The following is a 14,211-nucleotide window of genomic DNA, read 5'->3' as shown; positions in this document are numbered from 1 at the left end:
GTCAACTTCTTCTTGATTATTATTTATGACAACTTCTTTGTCATCCTTCTTCAACAATTTATCCTGAACATTTATCCTCTGCTCTTCTAACTTCCTCCTTTGAAAGTCTAATTCCCTATATAACTCAATGATTTTACTTGGAGTGAACTTTGGAAATTTTACACAATCTCCTATTTCTTCATTTGCTATTGACCCATCATCACATGGTCCTTCTTCCTCTGCGAAATCCTTCTAAACATCCTTTAGTAGATGCTCTTCCTCTTCTTCTTTCATTTGGTTGTCCACCTGTGCCAAATATGTTCTAGTTTCTGCAACAAAATATGCATTCATAAGACAATCATCAAAATCAAAAATATAAGGCCTTTGTACCTTTTCTTCTTCTTCTAGCAACCTTTCAGTATGTCGCTCTGATCTCTCCTTTAACTCCTCTATCAACACATTAGTACGCTGATTCAAACTCAAAGAACTCTTGAGACTGTCAGCAAGTCTCGCTCCAACACCATCTGTTTTGATGATGCCTCTCTGCACTTGTTCACTGTAGTGAACTGTTTATTTTCCAGTCTCCTTGTCATATTATGCTTCAAAACTTTCATCTTCTGGAAGGTATTCTTTCATGTTTTTGACAGCTTTAAAAGACTTCCTATCTTCTTCCAAATCTACAATCATACACAAATCATTAATTTTAAAAATACAAGACCTTCTGGTCTCACTTGATGCTTTAGTCATCAAATCTTCTAGCTGCTTTGAATCATTCATATGATCCAGCTCCTCTGGTTCTCCATCACTTTCAAAAAGTAATGGTCCACGTTCTGGTTCACATATCAAAACTTCAACATCTTCTTCAGCATCTTCCTTTTGTTGTAGCTCAACTCTTTCGAGTTTCTCTGTCTCCAATTTGGCATCTAAAATCTGTTCAAGTTCCCTCAGATCCTTTATTAACTGCATATTCACCTGTTGATTCCTCTTCTCTTGTAGCCTCTGCCACTTCACTTTCTTTCTCATGACGTAACCATATTTCTAGTCCGCTTAATTTTCCTACAACATCTCCATTAACACTTCAAGTTGAATTGATATCTCAGCCATTTCTCTATCATATTCTTCATCACTCATTCTCATGCCATTTGTCTTGGCATCCTTCTCCTTTTGTCCTCTGTTGTGATCTCTTTCAGAACCTCTGTTATGACTATCACTAGTCATTATCCTCTCCATCTCTATGAGTTCCTTTCACTCACTCACTATGAGTTGCACTAAAGCCTCTACAACAGCAAGTCTGCCCTGCTACCACTTACCTCACCAATCTCTCCTCTATACTTGGTCTTTTGGCAAGCAATTGGTTCTCTATCTCTGGAACCTCCTTTGAGCACTTCTCTTTGCTCCTTCTAGGCTTCAACCCATCTGTGTCTTCTAAGAACACAACTGTCCTCTTTATCCAATCCCTGTTGGAATTCCTCAAGGTTCTGCCACATTCTGCTTTCACTTTGAAACTCTTAACAACTTCTTTTATCTCTTAGCAATTCTACCCACATCCTCTGTGGAATTTCCTTTGGGAGTTGCAATAATACTTTTGCATTAATACAAAGACCGCAACTATCCAATCTTCAAATCAAATTAAATAGACCATATCATCTTACCTTCAAGATCTATGTCTGATCTTGCCCCCACATTCACCTACACTTTGAATGGACTGTTCTTTTCACTAGCTTTCAGTTGTATCTTCAAACTTTGGTACTTCAAAAACTTACAAACATCCCTCTTATAGTTTAACTACTGTAATCCTAATCTAAAATTTCACTCATTCAATATCTGCTAATCATTAGACAAATTTGCATACCTTCACCTACCTTCAGGATCTCACCATTTCTGCAAATCTGTTTCAGCAGATCTTCATGCTTCCAATGCACAAATTCTCAATATTCAGCCATTGTCAATCAAATTTAGAGTCTGATTCTTTCTTCCAATCTTCCGGCTTTATCTTGGAAAATCTTAGCTATCAGCAACAATTTCTCCTTTGCTGAGTTTTTTTCCCACTCAGAAATCCTTAACAGTTTCCTTCATTACTACTTCTTAAGGCTTGATCTTCTTTTGTTGAGATACTTCATTAGCTGCAACTATCAATCTTCAATCTATTTCTTTATCCAGCAAAACTCAAATTAGAGTTAAATAAAACAATACCTACATGGTTTCTCCACCCACTCTTCACATCCGAGTGAATCTCCATTCTTCGAAACATCACTGTAGATTCTTTATGTTTTTGCAGTCTCTTCTTAATTCTTACTCACCTGCCTCTAAGAACTTAATTGTTCTTCTCCAATTTCAATTTCAAACATTTCAAAATTCCAATTATACAGATTCATTGGCCATAAATCACTTTCTCTTCTTTCTCAAAATCTGAACATTCTATCAAAATGCAGAAATATCAAGATTAGTATTCCTCTTACCAATCTCCCGGCTTTACTCTGGTAACTTAACTGTTAGATTAGAATCTGATCTCCCTTGCTTGCATACACATCTTTCGAAATATTTATGTTCTAAATTCTTTCAAATAAACTTTCACACATAATTTCTTTGTTCAGCTCTGATACCAAATGACGTAGGGTTACCCCTACTTTACCCACAGTATGCATATAGGCCTATGCCTAAACCATTTTCTGCCTAGGAATTTATATGACCATCCGGTCAAAGATTCATTATAACTGAACAATGGGTTTTGGCCCCCTTAATTAGAATTCATGTGGAATGATTTATTTATTAACCACATAGTCTAGCCCTTCCAATCCTTTCTATCAAGACTTAATACATCCTCATAAACCTTCATTAATTCCTATGGCTGCATATATAACTCTTCCCACTCTTTAACATTGGTTATATATGATTAACTCATAAAACCTTCCTATTGCGCCTTATTTCTATTATAATGCTTTGTAATATAAATACACTAATAAACATACGTAACATACCTTTTCCACCCATTTTAAAGCCTCCGCACAGTTCTCGAGATTACCTTTATCGCTATCGCAATATCAGGTTCTCCGCGGTCACACTACACACTCTACCTTCTGCCTCCGATATGCGATCATATTCTAGATTTCAAACACTATATAACTGTGCCTATACCCTTATTTGTTCCACCTTCATCACATGTCACATTCATTCTCCAATCCAACTCCATATAACATTTTTGATGCAAATTAATCTTCGTCGTTGATCTTCCACAATCAGATCAATGGCTGATGTCTTCTCCGAACAAACATAACTTGCTCAATAGTCCTCCATCGTTGATCTGCAATTAGTGGATTCGATGGTCCACGATGATTTTGGGTGGACAAGTAGCACAGAGAATAACTGCCCGAAAAAGTGGTTTTCTCTCTCTACTCGGCGTGCTACGTGTCGCTTGGCTAATGGAATCAGGCGGTCATGCAATATTACCACTTACCACCTTTGCCTTGCCCGATATACCACCTTCGCGTATAAATCCACCGATGCGATATCAATTCTTTTGTCTCTGCGATTGGATCCCGACCGTTGATCTGTTAGATCCAACGGTTGCTATACGTGGATACCTTACTCCTCCGCTACTCTGTTTACTTAAGTTTTACGCTATTCCTTTAGTGTTTCTGTGATTTTGGGTTTTCTTCGGGTTTCAGCCTTTCTGTTGTTTTACTGTGTGATTCCTCCTTATTTTTTACTTTGATCCCTCTAACGGATTCAACGATCCATTATGATCCTCCTGTTCATGTATTTCTCTGTGTACTCGCTGAACTTCACCTGCAACTCTCTGTTACACAAAATATGCTAATTCATTCATTCTTCATTCAATATTCGATAACACACTTATTCAAATTGGAATTTGAATCACTGTGCATATATATATCAAAAAACAATTACATAGTGGGACTCTCTGTCTCTCCTTGGCCTGATCTTCTAATTAATGGCCTATGTTACATCATCTGTACGTAGGCTTACAAACACCTCTATCTATCTAATTTTTTAACTCTCTCTCTCTGTCTCTACCCTCTAACCCCTGATCATGCCTTTTAGGCTTACATTTATACAAAAAGGGATTCTAAAACCAATTCCTGGTTTAGATCCATAAGCTTTTCAACAAAATCCTAAAATCTCTTTCTCATCCCTAAGGATTCTCTCAAATCCAAAAAATCATGAACTAACTCCTAATCTAAGATTTAAAATCAATTCTCAATCCTCTCATCACTCAAATATCCTAAATCTCTCATGTTCTCCTACATTCGAGAACATTTACAATTATGCCTCACAATATTCAATTAAATCCTATTCTAGCTTCTCTCATTAAAATCATTCAAACTGTTAGTAATTACATTAATTCCATACTTAGGAAACCAACTTCCTTGAAACACAAGACCCCCTATTTCTACTAGAATACAATAATGATGTTGAGCTGAATGCTCTTGCATCAATTTCACTACAATGAAGCTTCACCATGACAAAGGAAAGGAAGCCACACTAGCACCAATAACATTTTCCTCCCTCACCTTGTTTTGATTTAATTATATGTTGTAGAGAAACACTCTTGCAAGTTTCTTAGTACATGTATATGTGGGAGGAGTAACTTGAGTGGAAAATGTGGTGGTGTAGAGATACGTTCAATATTCACAAGTCTTTTTGCATTGAATGGTAAGTACGAGATGTGGATGGATGAGATGGAGTAAATTGGGTGGAAAATGTGGTGGCATAGAGATATGTTAAGTATTCACAAATATTTTTGTATTGAATGTGTAAGTAAAAGATGTGGTTAAATGAGATGTGGATGGATGTATGGGCATGTCATCGAGGCATTGTCCTTATGGTGTATTAAACACCCTATAGCATTGTAAATATTGATCGTCATATTTTATGACTAGAAATGAAAATTTGAGTGTATAGTATTATATAAAACTACATAAAAAGACATTTACAATTTTAAACACTCAAATTGAATGAGTTTTGATATGTGGTCATGCATTTTAGTGCAGGTTGGTGTGCCCTTTGGTTTTACAAGGCATTTTTTTTCCTTTATGCATAACATGTAGTCTTTTGTCTAAAAAAGGCAATATAAGTTTATATATGGGTGGAAAATCACAAAATACCACTTCCACAAGTTGAAACACTCAATTTGGGTTGAAATTGAGACTAGGGCATGCATTTTACTCTAAGGTGGTTTTGCCCTCAAATTCAAATGAAATCCCAAATCTAGGTGTATAAAAGCAGCCTCTCATATTCTTCAATTTCATCTTAAATGACATAGGAAAATTTAACATATATATAAATCCATTTTACAATTTATAAAACAAATTTTGGAGTTATAAGGAAGCTAAGGCGTGCATTTTAATTTAGTCACTTAGTATAGTTTTGACCTTCCAAATTGCAAGACAAACTTTACCTCTTTTGGAAAACATCACTTTTCAGACTTGAAATTGCAAAATTAGCAACGTGAACAGGTATAATTTGATAAGCCACACCCCCAACCACTTTCACAACTCAAACCTAAGGTAAAATACAATCTTGACTTATTTTTTACAAATAGGTTGTGCATTTCGAGGGTTTTACTATGCATCTCTTGCGTATTTTTCGAAAAGTTTTTTATGACCGCAGATGCAAAATTAAGTATACATCGTTATGTAAAATGACTTAACAAATCATTTACAATTTGAAACTAATGCAGAGTACATCTACTTTTCTTTGTGCATGGTGACCCAAATAAAATATTCCCCTTTAACTCTTTGGATCGCTTCGATCTCATTGTAGCAGTGTCCCACATCCTAGTATTAAATCAAGATTATGGATCGACATTTAAACTTATTGAATCAATGCCATTAGCACTTTCCAAATTTTCAAATTCCTCCACAATCAATAATGTGAAACTATGTGTAATTCCCAATTGTGTTATCCCTTAGCACCAGATTCTTAACAACATTAAACAAGTGACCATGGGCCAGAACCCAGGGCTTAATCCAAAAGGAGCTAATGGTTATCAACTCCTAACCATCAACACTTTCTTGTTTAACTCAATGGTGGTGAACCGAACTGACATAATGATGGTGGTAACAAGAACTTCAAATGCCATGAAAGATTTTGTTTGTGAGACTTGTTTGTTGATGGAACTGCATAGTGCTTGTCAACACCTGTAAATTTCAATAATTCAATGTTTAGCTAGTGGCAATATATCGATTGCGGTTGTTGGGAAGTGTTCCATTTGCTGAGTCTGGTAACTGACAGGACCACCTCACCACTTGTCGATGTTTTAGAAGATTTTTTTTTTTCCTGGTAGGGAGGCGGTAGAAGATAGACATTAATCAACGTGAATTATCTCGTTTTTTGGCCTTGTTAATTGATAAGACCGCTAAAGAGTTTGTAGTTGTCTATAATGCGACTTTTTGGAAGCTTTTCCGGTGGGATTTTCCGGTCAAAATCCGGCAGCAATTTATTGGAATCACAAGTTTGATAGCTATTTTGTGCGCAATCAAAGTGTCCCAGGGGTTTTCCAGGGTGCCGAATCCAAATATGCAGTTAAAAAACCATTTTAACAGCAACAAATCAAGATTTAACCTCAATTTCTTCCGTCGGATTCCGTCACCGGAATCTCCAAAAAGTCGCATTATAGAAAACTCCAAAGAGTTTTTGGATCATTTGTGTCCCGCCCTCCCTAACTCTGGTTCGATGGTTGATGAACGTACATTTGTTATCCAATAATTTCATTTCACTATGTATTAACATATTCTTGTCGAAAGGCATGGATCAGAATAAACCTAAGTGGCAAAAAGGTTTCCAAGCCCAAAGGCCGAAAGTTGATAGATGGCAACACTTGAAAAATGATTTTTTGTTCCCGTTAGCTAATGATGCACTCTTACATTTGATGTTTTCATGTCGGAATGTTGGATAAAAATGATCTCGATGTGAAATGAATACTTGTACAAGTTAAAGCCAATCAACAAAAAACGTTTGATGAGAAGGTTGATGTTTCATCAACTGACATAACCTGAAAAGACTTGGATCTTGTTTCTCCTCTGCATTATAGACTTTGGTACTGGTAAAGGTCAAACCCCTAAACTTTATCACCAATAATTGAGATTTACTCTCCAGGCCTTAAGCATTGGTTAGCCTACAACAATTGACCCTTTATTAATATAATCACTCTAATTAGTTTCAGTTACAATGATTATTCATATATACATCTACTCATATGGGAAGATCATACTGTCTCTACTCACAGTCTTCTACCACGATCTCACAGACTTTAACATCCACAAAGTATAAACATATCAATTCCAAAACACAGAGATCAGACACACACTTATAATATAGGATGTTTCACAGAATATTCAATTACAAAGAATCTATACAAATTTGGCCTGATTACACAAATAAATTGGCCCTCTCCTCTATCTTAGACTTCTCTTGGTATTTTAATCGCTCTCATCTATCTCACTTTATTCCTCCTCTCTTCTATTTTATTTACAAATACCAACTACATATAATATGGATGGTTTGTTGAGATCCACTAAAGATATATCTAATCATCCATACATATAAAATATCAAATCAAAGCCTAAAACCTCTAACTCCTCAACAACTCCCCTTAAATGGTGAATTACATGTCGATGAGGATATAATGCCTCATTTATTAAATAAATCTCTATTTTAGCTAGAAAATCAAATCCCTATCTTTAATTACATCAAGTTTAACTTAAATTAAATTAAAGTAACCCACTCCCTTTAGTAAATGTGGTAAAACTCCTTAGGTCTCATTGACTTGCAGAAATGCTCCTACATAAAAACAATCAAATAAAATGAGTTTTGAGACATGTGTGTGCATTTTAGTGTAGCCTAGTGTTCCCTTTGGTTTTATACGGCATTTTTTGTCCTTTATACACAATAGGAAGTGTTTTGTTTAAAAATGAAATGTAAGGTTATATACAAACATAAATTACACCCACTTATTAAATTTGAAATACTATAATTATATATATATATATATATATATATATATATATATACTTACAACTTATAAAACATTTTTTTGGTGTTGAAAGGAAACTTGTGCATGTCTTTTAATTTGGTTTCTTAGTACAATTTTAACCTACCAAATGACAAGGCAAATTTTTCCTAGTTTGCATATCAACTCCTTTTAACTTATAAAATAATTTTTGGTGTTGAAAGGAAGCTTGGGCATGTATTTTAATTTGGTCACTTAGTACAATTTTAACCTACCAAATGACAAGGCAAATTTTGCCTCTTTTGTATATCAACCCCTTTTAAACATGTATTTGCAAAATTAACAACATGAACATGTATAATATGATAAACCACACCCCCAAAAACTTGCACAAATCAAATATAAAGTATAATACAATCTTGGCTTATTTTTTACATACATGTTTTTCATTTATAAGGTTTTATTAGGTATCACTTGACTTTTTTGTGCAATCAAGTCTTTTTATGACTACAAAGTTATTTTGCATAATAGAGACTTTTTAATTAATTTTATCCTAATTTATGCTATGATATTATGTACATGAAATGAATGTTATTGAATGATAAACTTATATGATGGCCACTTATGAATTTGTAACATACATAATCATTATTTAATTCCTTTTCTTAAGAAGAAATGGAAAACGGTGAATGTTGTTTCATAAATAATGTGTGTTTGTGTAGAATTAAAGTTGATAGGAATTGCAGAACCTTTAGGTTGTGAAATCATGTGATGGATCCTGAGTGATGTCTTAGAAATAGATTATTGATGATTTAGACATTATTATAGAGATGCACTAAATACCTTTGTTGTAGTTGAAATTAGCTCTCCTTGAAACACGTTTTCCTACTCCCCATATTTCACCAGATAGTGACTCAACCCTGGCAACTTAAACTGAATCTCCTTTGTATTTAGTAATCATCATAACTACTATTTTTCTCTCTTATCTGATGAATCTTCCCATTATCCTCCAAATAAACTCAAGTGTTTACATTCTCTCTTCTTTGGACATATTCCAAGGTTTCAAAATTTATCTTTATCATTGATATGCTATTATTAGGTAGGGATTTTAGATCAATTAGTGAGATATCGTAAAGTTATTGCAAGGCATGTTGTTCTTATCCCTAAGTATTAACACGATTCACACATTATCCCATCCAAAAGTGTGCTTAATCATATAATATGATCCTTCCCTTAATCACAAACACACAACACACACATATAATAGTGTATTATAAATTAAAAGAGATGACATAATATAAAAAACCATAAGAACATGATAAAAGGTGATGGGTTAATAAGTAAATAATGTGAGTATATATTCATAAAGGTTACCTAAAAAATAAAACCCCATTAAACATAATGCTTTCCATGTTATAGCCCCGAGGGTTACCTCAACTTGTTGACTCCCTGCCATTAAATAACCTTTGATATTGAGAGGTCATGTGTTCAAATTTATCGACACTCTCGAGGCCAGGCTTTGTGGTTGAGCCTGTTGGAATATTCACCAACATTGAGAGGGGGGGTGAATTAGTATTGGGAACTTTTTAACAATTTTAATCATATCATGTAAAAATTAAATAATTACCAACACCTTTCAACAATACAAAACATCAAAGACAGTACACAAGATATTTTTAGGTGGAAATCCTTCAATAGGAAGCTCCAACTTCGAAGATTCTCCAGAAATAACTAGAAGGAGGCTCCAACCCCCTGATTTATCAACTCCAACTAAAAGGATGCTTCAACACCCTGACTTACTAGCTCCAATTGGAAGGAGGCTCCAACCCCCTGGTTTTATTAACTCCAATTGAAATGATGATCTAACACCCTGATCATTTACCAGCTCCAACTAGAAGGAGGCTCCAACCCCCTAGTTTTATTAGCTCCAACACTTGCAAGTTCCAACTTTCCCTAGTACCACCCTGCCACCCTTAATTGTTCTTAGGCTCAAACATGATGGAGACTTCACTCTCTTCCTTGCACTACCATGCCACCCTCATCAATAAGTCACCACTTTCCCTAAAGGCTCTAACCTTCAATTCACCACAGTGGGTTGTTTTTCATATATTTTCACACTGGATCCACATATACTCAATTAAAATAAAAAAACATCAAAACAATTTTTTGACTCTATCAATTTGCAAAACTGGCATAAGTTTGTTAATAACAATACCAACTCTGTCTACAGCTCAATATGTGTATCCAATGGTAAACCCTAGCAGCATATAGATAGATCCACAACAAGTCTCTGAGATAAAATCATTGTAACAATAGAATTTTGTAAGCAATACAATCTATTTACCAAACCAAACTCAGTTAACCATTATTCATCAATCCTTCATCTCAGCCTGCAAAACACTTTTTCAAACCATAGCAACTTGTAATAACAAATTGATCTTTGACTCAACAACACTCCAACTTTTCTCTCAAAAAATCATCAATTAGATACACAACTCCTCAGCAAAAAAAAGTCCATACACTTGCAAACTTCAACAATTTTATCCTTTCATGATTTAGCCATACATTTAGCATATCAGCATATTGTCACTATCCTCTCAAGGCCACATACAAGTTAATCTTCTCTATTATTTCACAATCCAAGCCAATAACATACAATGATACATGTACCTTGAGCCTGCAATACACACAGCATGATTCGTTGGAAACTCTACCACATGCTCTAAGAAAGTATCGATCTGTTCAATACGTGAACTAACAATGTCATAGAATATTGATGGACTTTGTGTTCTATGGTCCACATATAACTCACACAACAACTGTTCCAATAGTCAATTATCTTCAAACATCAATCAACACATTTTTCCTTTGACTCAAACCTTCTTCCTTGATCCAACCTCAACCTTGATCTACCTTTAGAATCCAACCTCAACCATTGATATTTCTTTAGACAGTTTTCAAATATGTCTCAAGATTATTTTTTATGCTACCTCAATAGGCCTAAACAATGGACCAAATACACTTGACTAAATTCTTCCCTTCAACAAATAGTTTGAACATGACTCTTGATGATGGCCTGATAACTTACTGATGCATCGCTAGTTAGGCCTTAAACAAACTATGAAAATTAATCACAATCAGCAGCTTTGGAGCTCATTTTTCATAGGACTTTTATTGCGTCAGGATTTCATTTTTAACTATCTTAGACATGTCCTTGAATCATCCTCAATAAATTACCTCAACCTCATCTCTGATTTTCAAATAAATGACATAACTAACTCAACTTTCAACACAACTCCACTTGGTATTAAACAAATATCGGAAAGCATATGAAATCTGTCAAAGGAGGGCATCCAAATTCTATTACAGTAGGGTTGAGATGGGCCTCAGGATCCCTATCTTAGAGGGATGAAATTAGGCCTTAGAGGCATCCTAACACCCTCAATGAAGTGCCTTAAAAGAAACCTATGAAAACCTGAAATTTTCTTGCCTCGGTAGCCTGAAACAAGACCTCAAATTTATCAAAGATGATCCTCCAAAAGGGGCATCAGAAAGGCCAAAGAGATCTACCTTATAAAGCCCTAGAACAAGGCTAAAACATAGCCTTAGAACTAGTATATAAATTTTCTCAAAGGAGGCCTTAGAACTACTTAAAGTTGATTTAAACTTGGACTTTCACATAGTCTCAATTTTACCCATAAACTCGTCCATGAAACATCTTCTTGTCCTACTACAGTGAGGTTGGAATTTGGCCTCAGGGGGGGGTCTGAACTAGGCCTCAGAACAGGCCGAAAAATACCAGAGAAAGCCTCAAAACAGGCCTAATTAATGCCTAAGATGAGTCCTCAATTTGATCTCTGCCCAGCGAAAATAAAACATCATGAAGACAAGACACTTAAGTCTTAATATCCTCAGAAAACTAGGCCTTAATCCTCCTTATCTATGTGATTGTACATGCCTCAAAATTAAACAAATTTTGCAAGAAAATGCTTGATCAATATATGCTCCTGGAGACCATCCAAATACCTTATATATATATAAATGAGGGGGCTTGAAAGGGGGGCTAAATTTCCAAAAAATCTATGGATATGACCTAAGCAGAAATCGTAAATTAAAATATAAAATTGAATTTGAAAAGGGTTGACCTTATCCATCTTTTGAAGCCGATTTTCCATGATATTTTTTCTCCTTTTTAAGGTTGATTTGATCAACATATTTATTCAATTTTCTTAGATAATATTTCCAAAATTTGACCAATAAAGAGGTTTCCTTTTATCATTATATTTTGGCACATTGACCACAATTTCAAGGCACTAACTTTGACAAGACAAATCTCCTCAATTGTGATGAGTTATGTGGTGTGCCACCAACCATTAGAAATTACATGAAAAGCTCTATCATTTGATGATGGTAGCATTTGTAATTTCATTGATCTTCTCATTCAAATCCCTCATTAAATGTGGGGCATCATGACCACACCACAGAGGCTAGGTTTCCTTCTCTTCCTTCTAAGGCTTCTTGTCCATTGGATATTCCAACTAATACAATCCATGATGTATATTGAGAGCACTCAAAGATAAATGTTGACATCAACGACAACACCATTCAACCGAGCTAACAAGAAGTGATCCCTTTAGGTGGATCTGCCTAGTACAAATATTATGTGGACATAGCGATCATCGATCTCCATGGTCCATGAACCACATAAAAAAAACGTTTTCCATGTTACCCTACCCACTCACATAATATTCAATCATGTTTATTACACTAGAGATATGAATCATTCTTATGATTGAATACATAACATGTGTGAAATCCCACTAGGATCAAAATAAGAGTTAATACACAAACAATTTTCTATCTGATATGTTTTACCACCATCAATCTTGTTAGTCCTCGGCCCTTTAATACATCGGTTTCACACATCACATTTAAATATCACACGCCTTTCCACTCAATATGGAAATTAAATTGTCCATCTATCTCCTCACAACTTTACAATTCTCTTCACCTGATACCGAAATTCAAGTATCCAACTATCTCCTCCCAACTTTACCTATAGAGTTTGTTTTATAAGTTACATATCCATTTTATATTACCATTCATCATCCCCATGATAATCTTGGTATATTTCTATCAATCCAAATTTTATGTCACCTTGATATATCATTTCTTAACATTGTAGTTTATAAATTTATTTTATAACATTGAAATTTTTGGCCGCGAGCTCACCTTGTTATTATATTTCATTGAAATTTAGAAAATAAATCTCACTAAAGTTAAACATGAAATATGTTCTAGTTTATTTTAGTTTTTCCATATATGGGTTAATTGGGGGGACAATGTTAACATGAAAACAATGATTTTAGTTTTGTTAAAACATTTTTTTATTCTTGAATATAATAACAAAAAATAGCCTAATTATCTTACATATAACAAGGTGCATGTATAAAATATATATTTTACTAGAACAAATGATATTTGTTTGCTATTCCTTTTACATGTACAAATCCATAATAAAACAAATATGAATGTGTTGTCGTTGCTACAATAGCCTCCAAAAATTTTGCCTACATCCAATTTCAGAGCCTACTTTGACTTTGCATGTTGTCATTTCCAGTATTAAGAGTCATCACATGTGTTTTCTCTAATTGTCCCAATGCCATTTGGAAGAAAATAAAAGTGTCATCTTTTAGCATGGCAAGCGTTGCATATCACACATATGTAGTTTTGGTTTGTTTGAAAGGAAATCTCGATTCTAATGATTCATAATTATGATCTATACATGTATCACACTCATTCCCAAAGTTTCAAGCATTGTCACATAAGTGTTGGCACTATCATTGCAAAGTGTACCTTTAGTGTCACACTTGGGGGAAGTTGTCACATGGTCATTGCATTGGAGGAATTATGTTGTTCATGTGTTCTAATTGATCAATGTTGTGTCATCAACTATTCTAAATGTGTGATCATGGTCAAATTTTGTCATTGTTCACTTGGGCCTTACTAATCCCACACTTAGCTAAATCTGGTAAAGTTCCTTCCTAAGCAACTTGACCTCACTCAACCTTCTTGAACTTTGCATCGCGCAGTCTCAGCCCTCAAGCTCAAACTTTGCCTCCTAGAACTATGCAATGTGCAGAGCCTGCCTTCCAAAACTATGCACTACGCAATCTCAGTGTTTAGCTTCGACCTTGAGCTTTGGAAATACGCAACCCATGCCTTCCAGTCACCTTATTCTATGCATTTCACATTCTCAAGCA

Source organism: Pinus tabuliformis, chromosome 4_2 (genome assembly GCF_031772625.1).
Source record: "Pinus tabuliformis cultivar Carrire ecotype Pingquan chromosome 4_2, CPIR1, whole genome shotgun sequence".
In the NCBI taxonomy this organism is placed as follows: Eukaryota; Viridiplantae; Streptophyta; class Pinopsida; order Pinales; family Pinaceae; genus Pinus; species Pinus tabuliformis.
Note: the sequence above shows the minus strand (reverse complement) of the source record.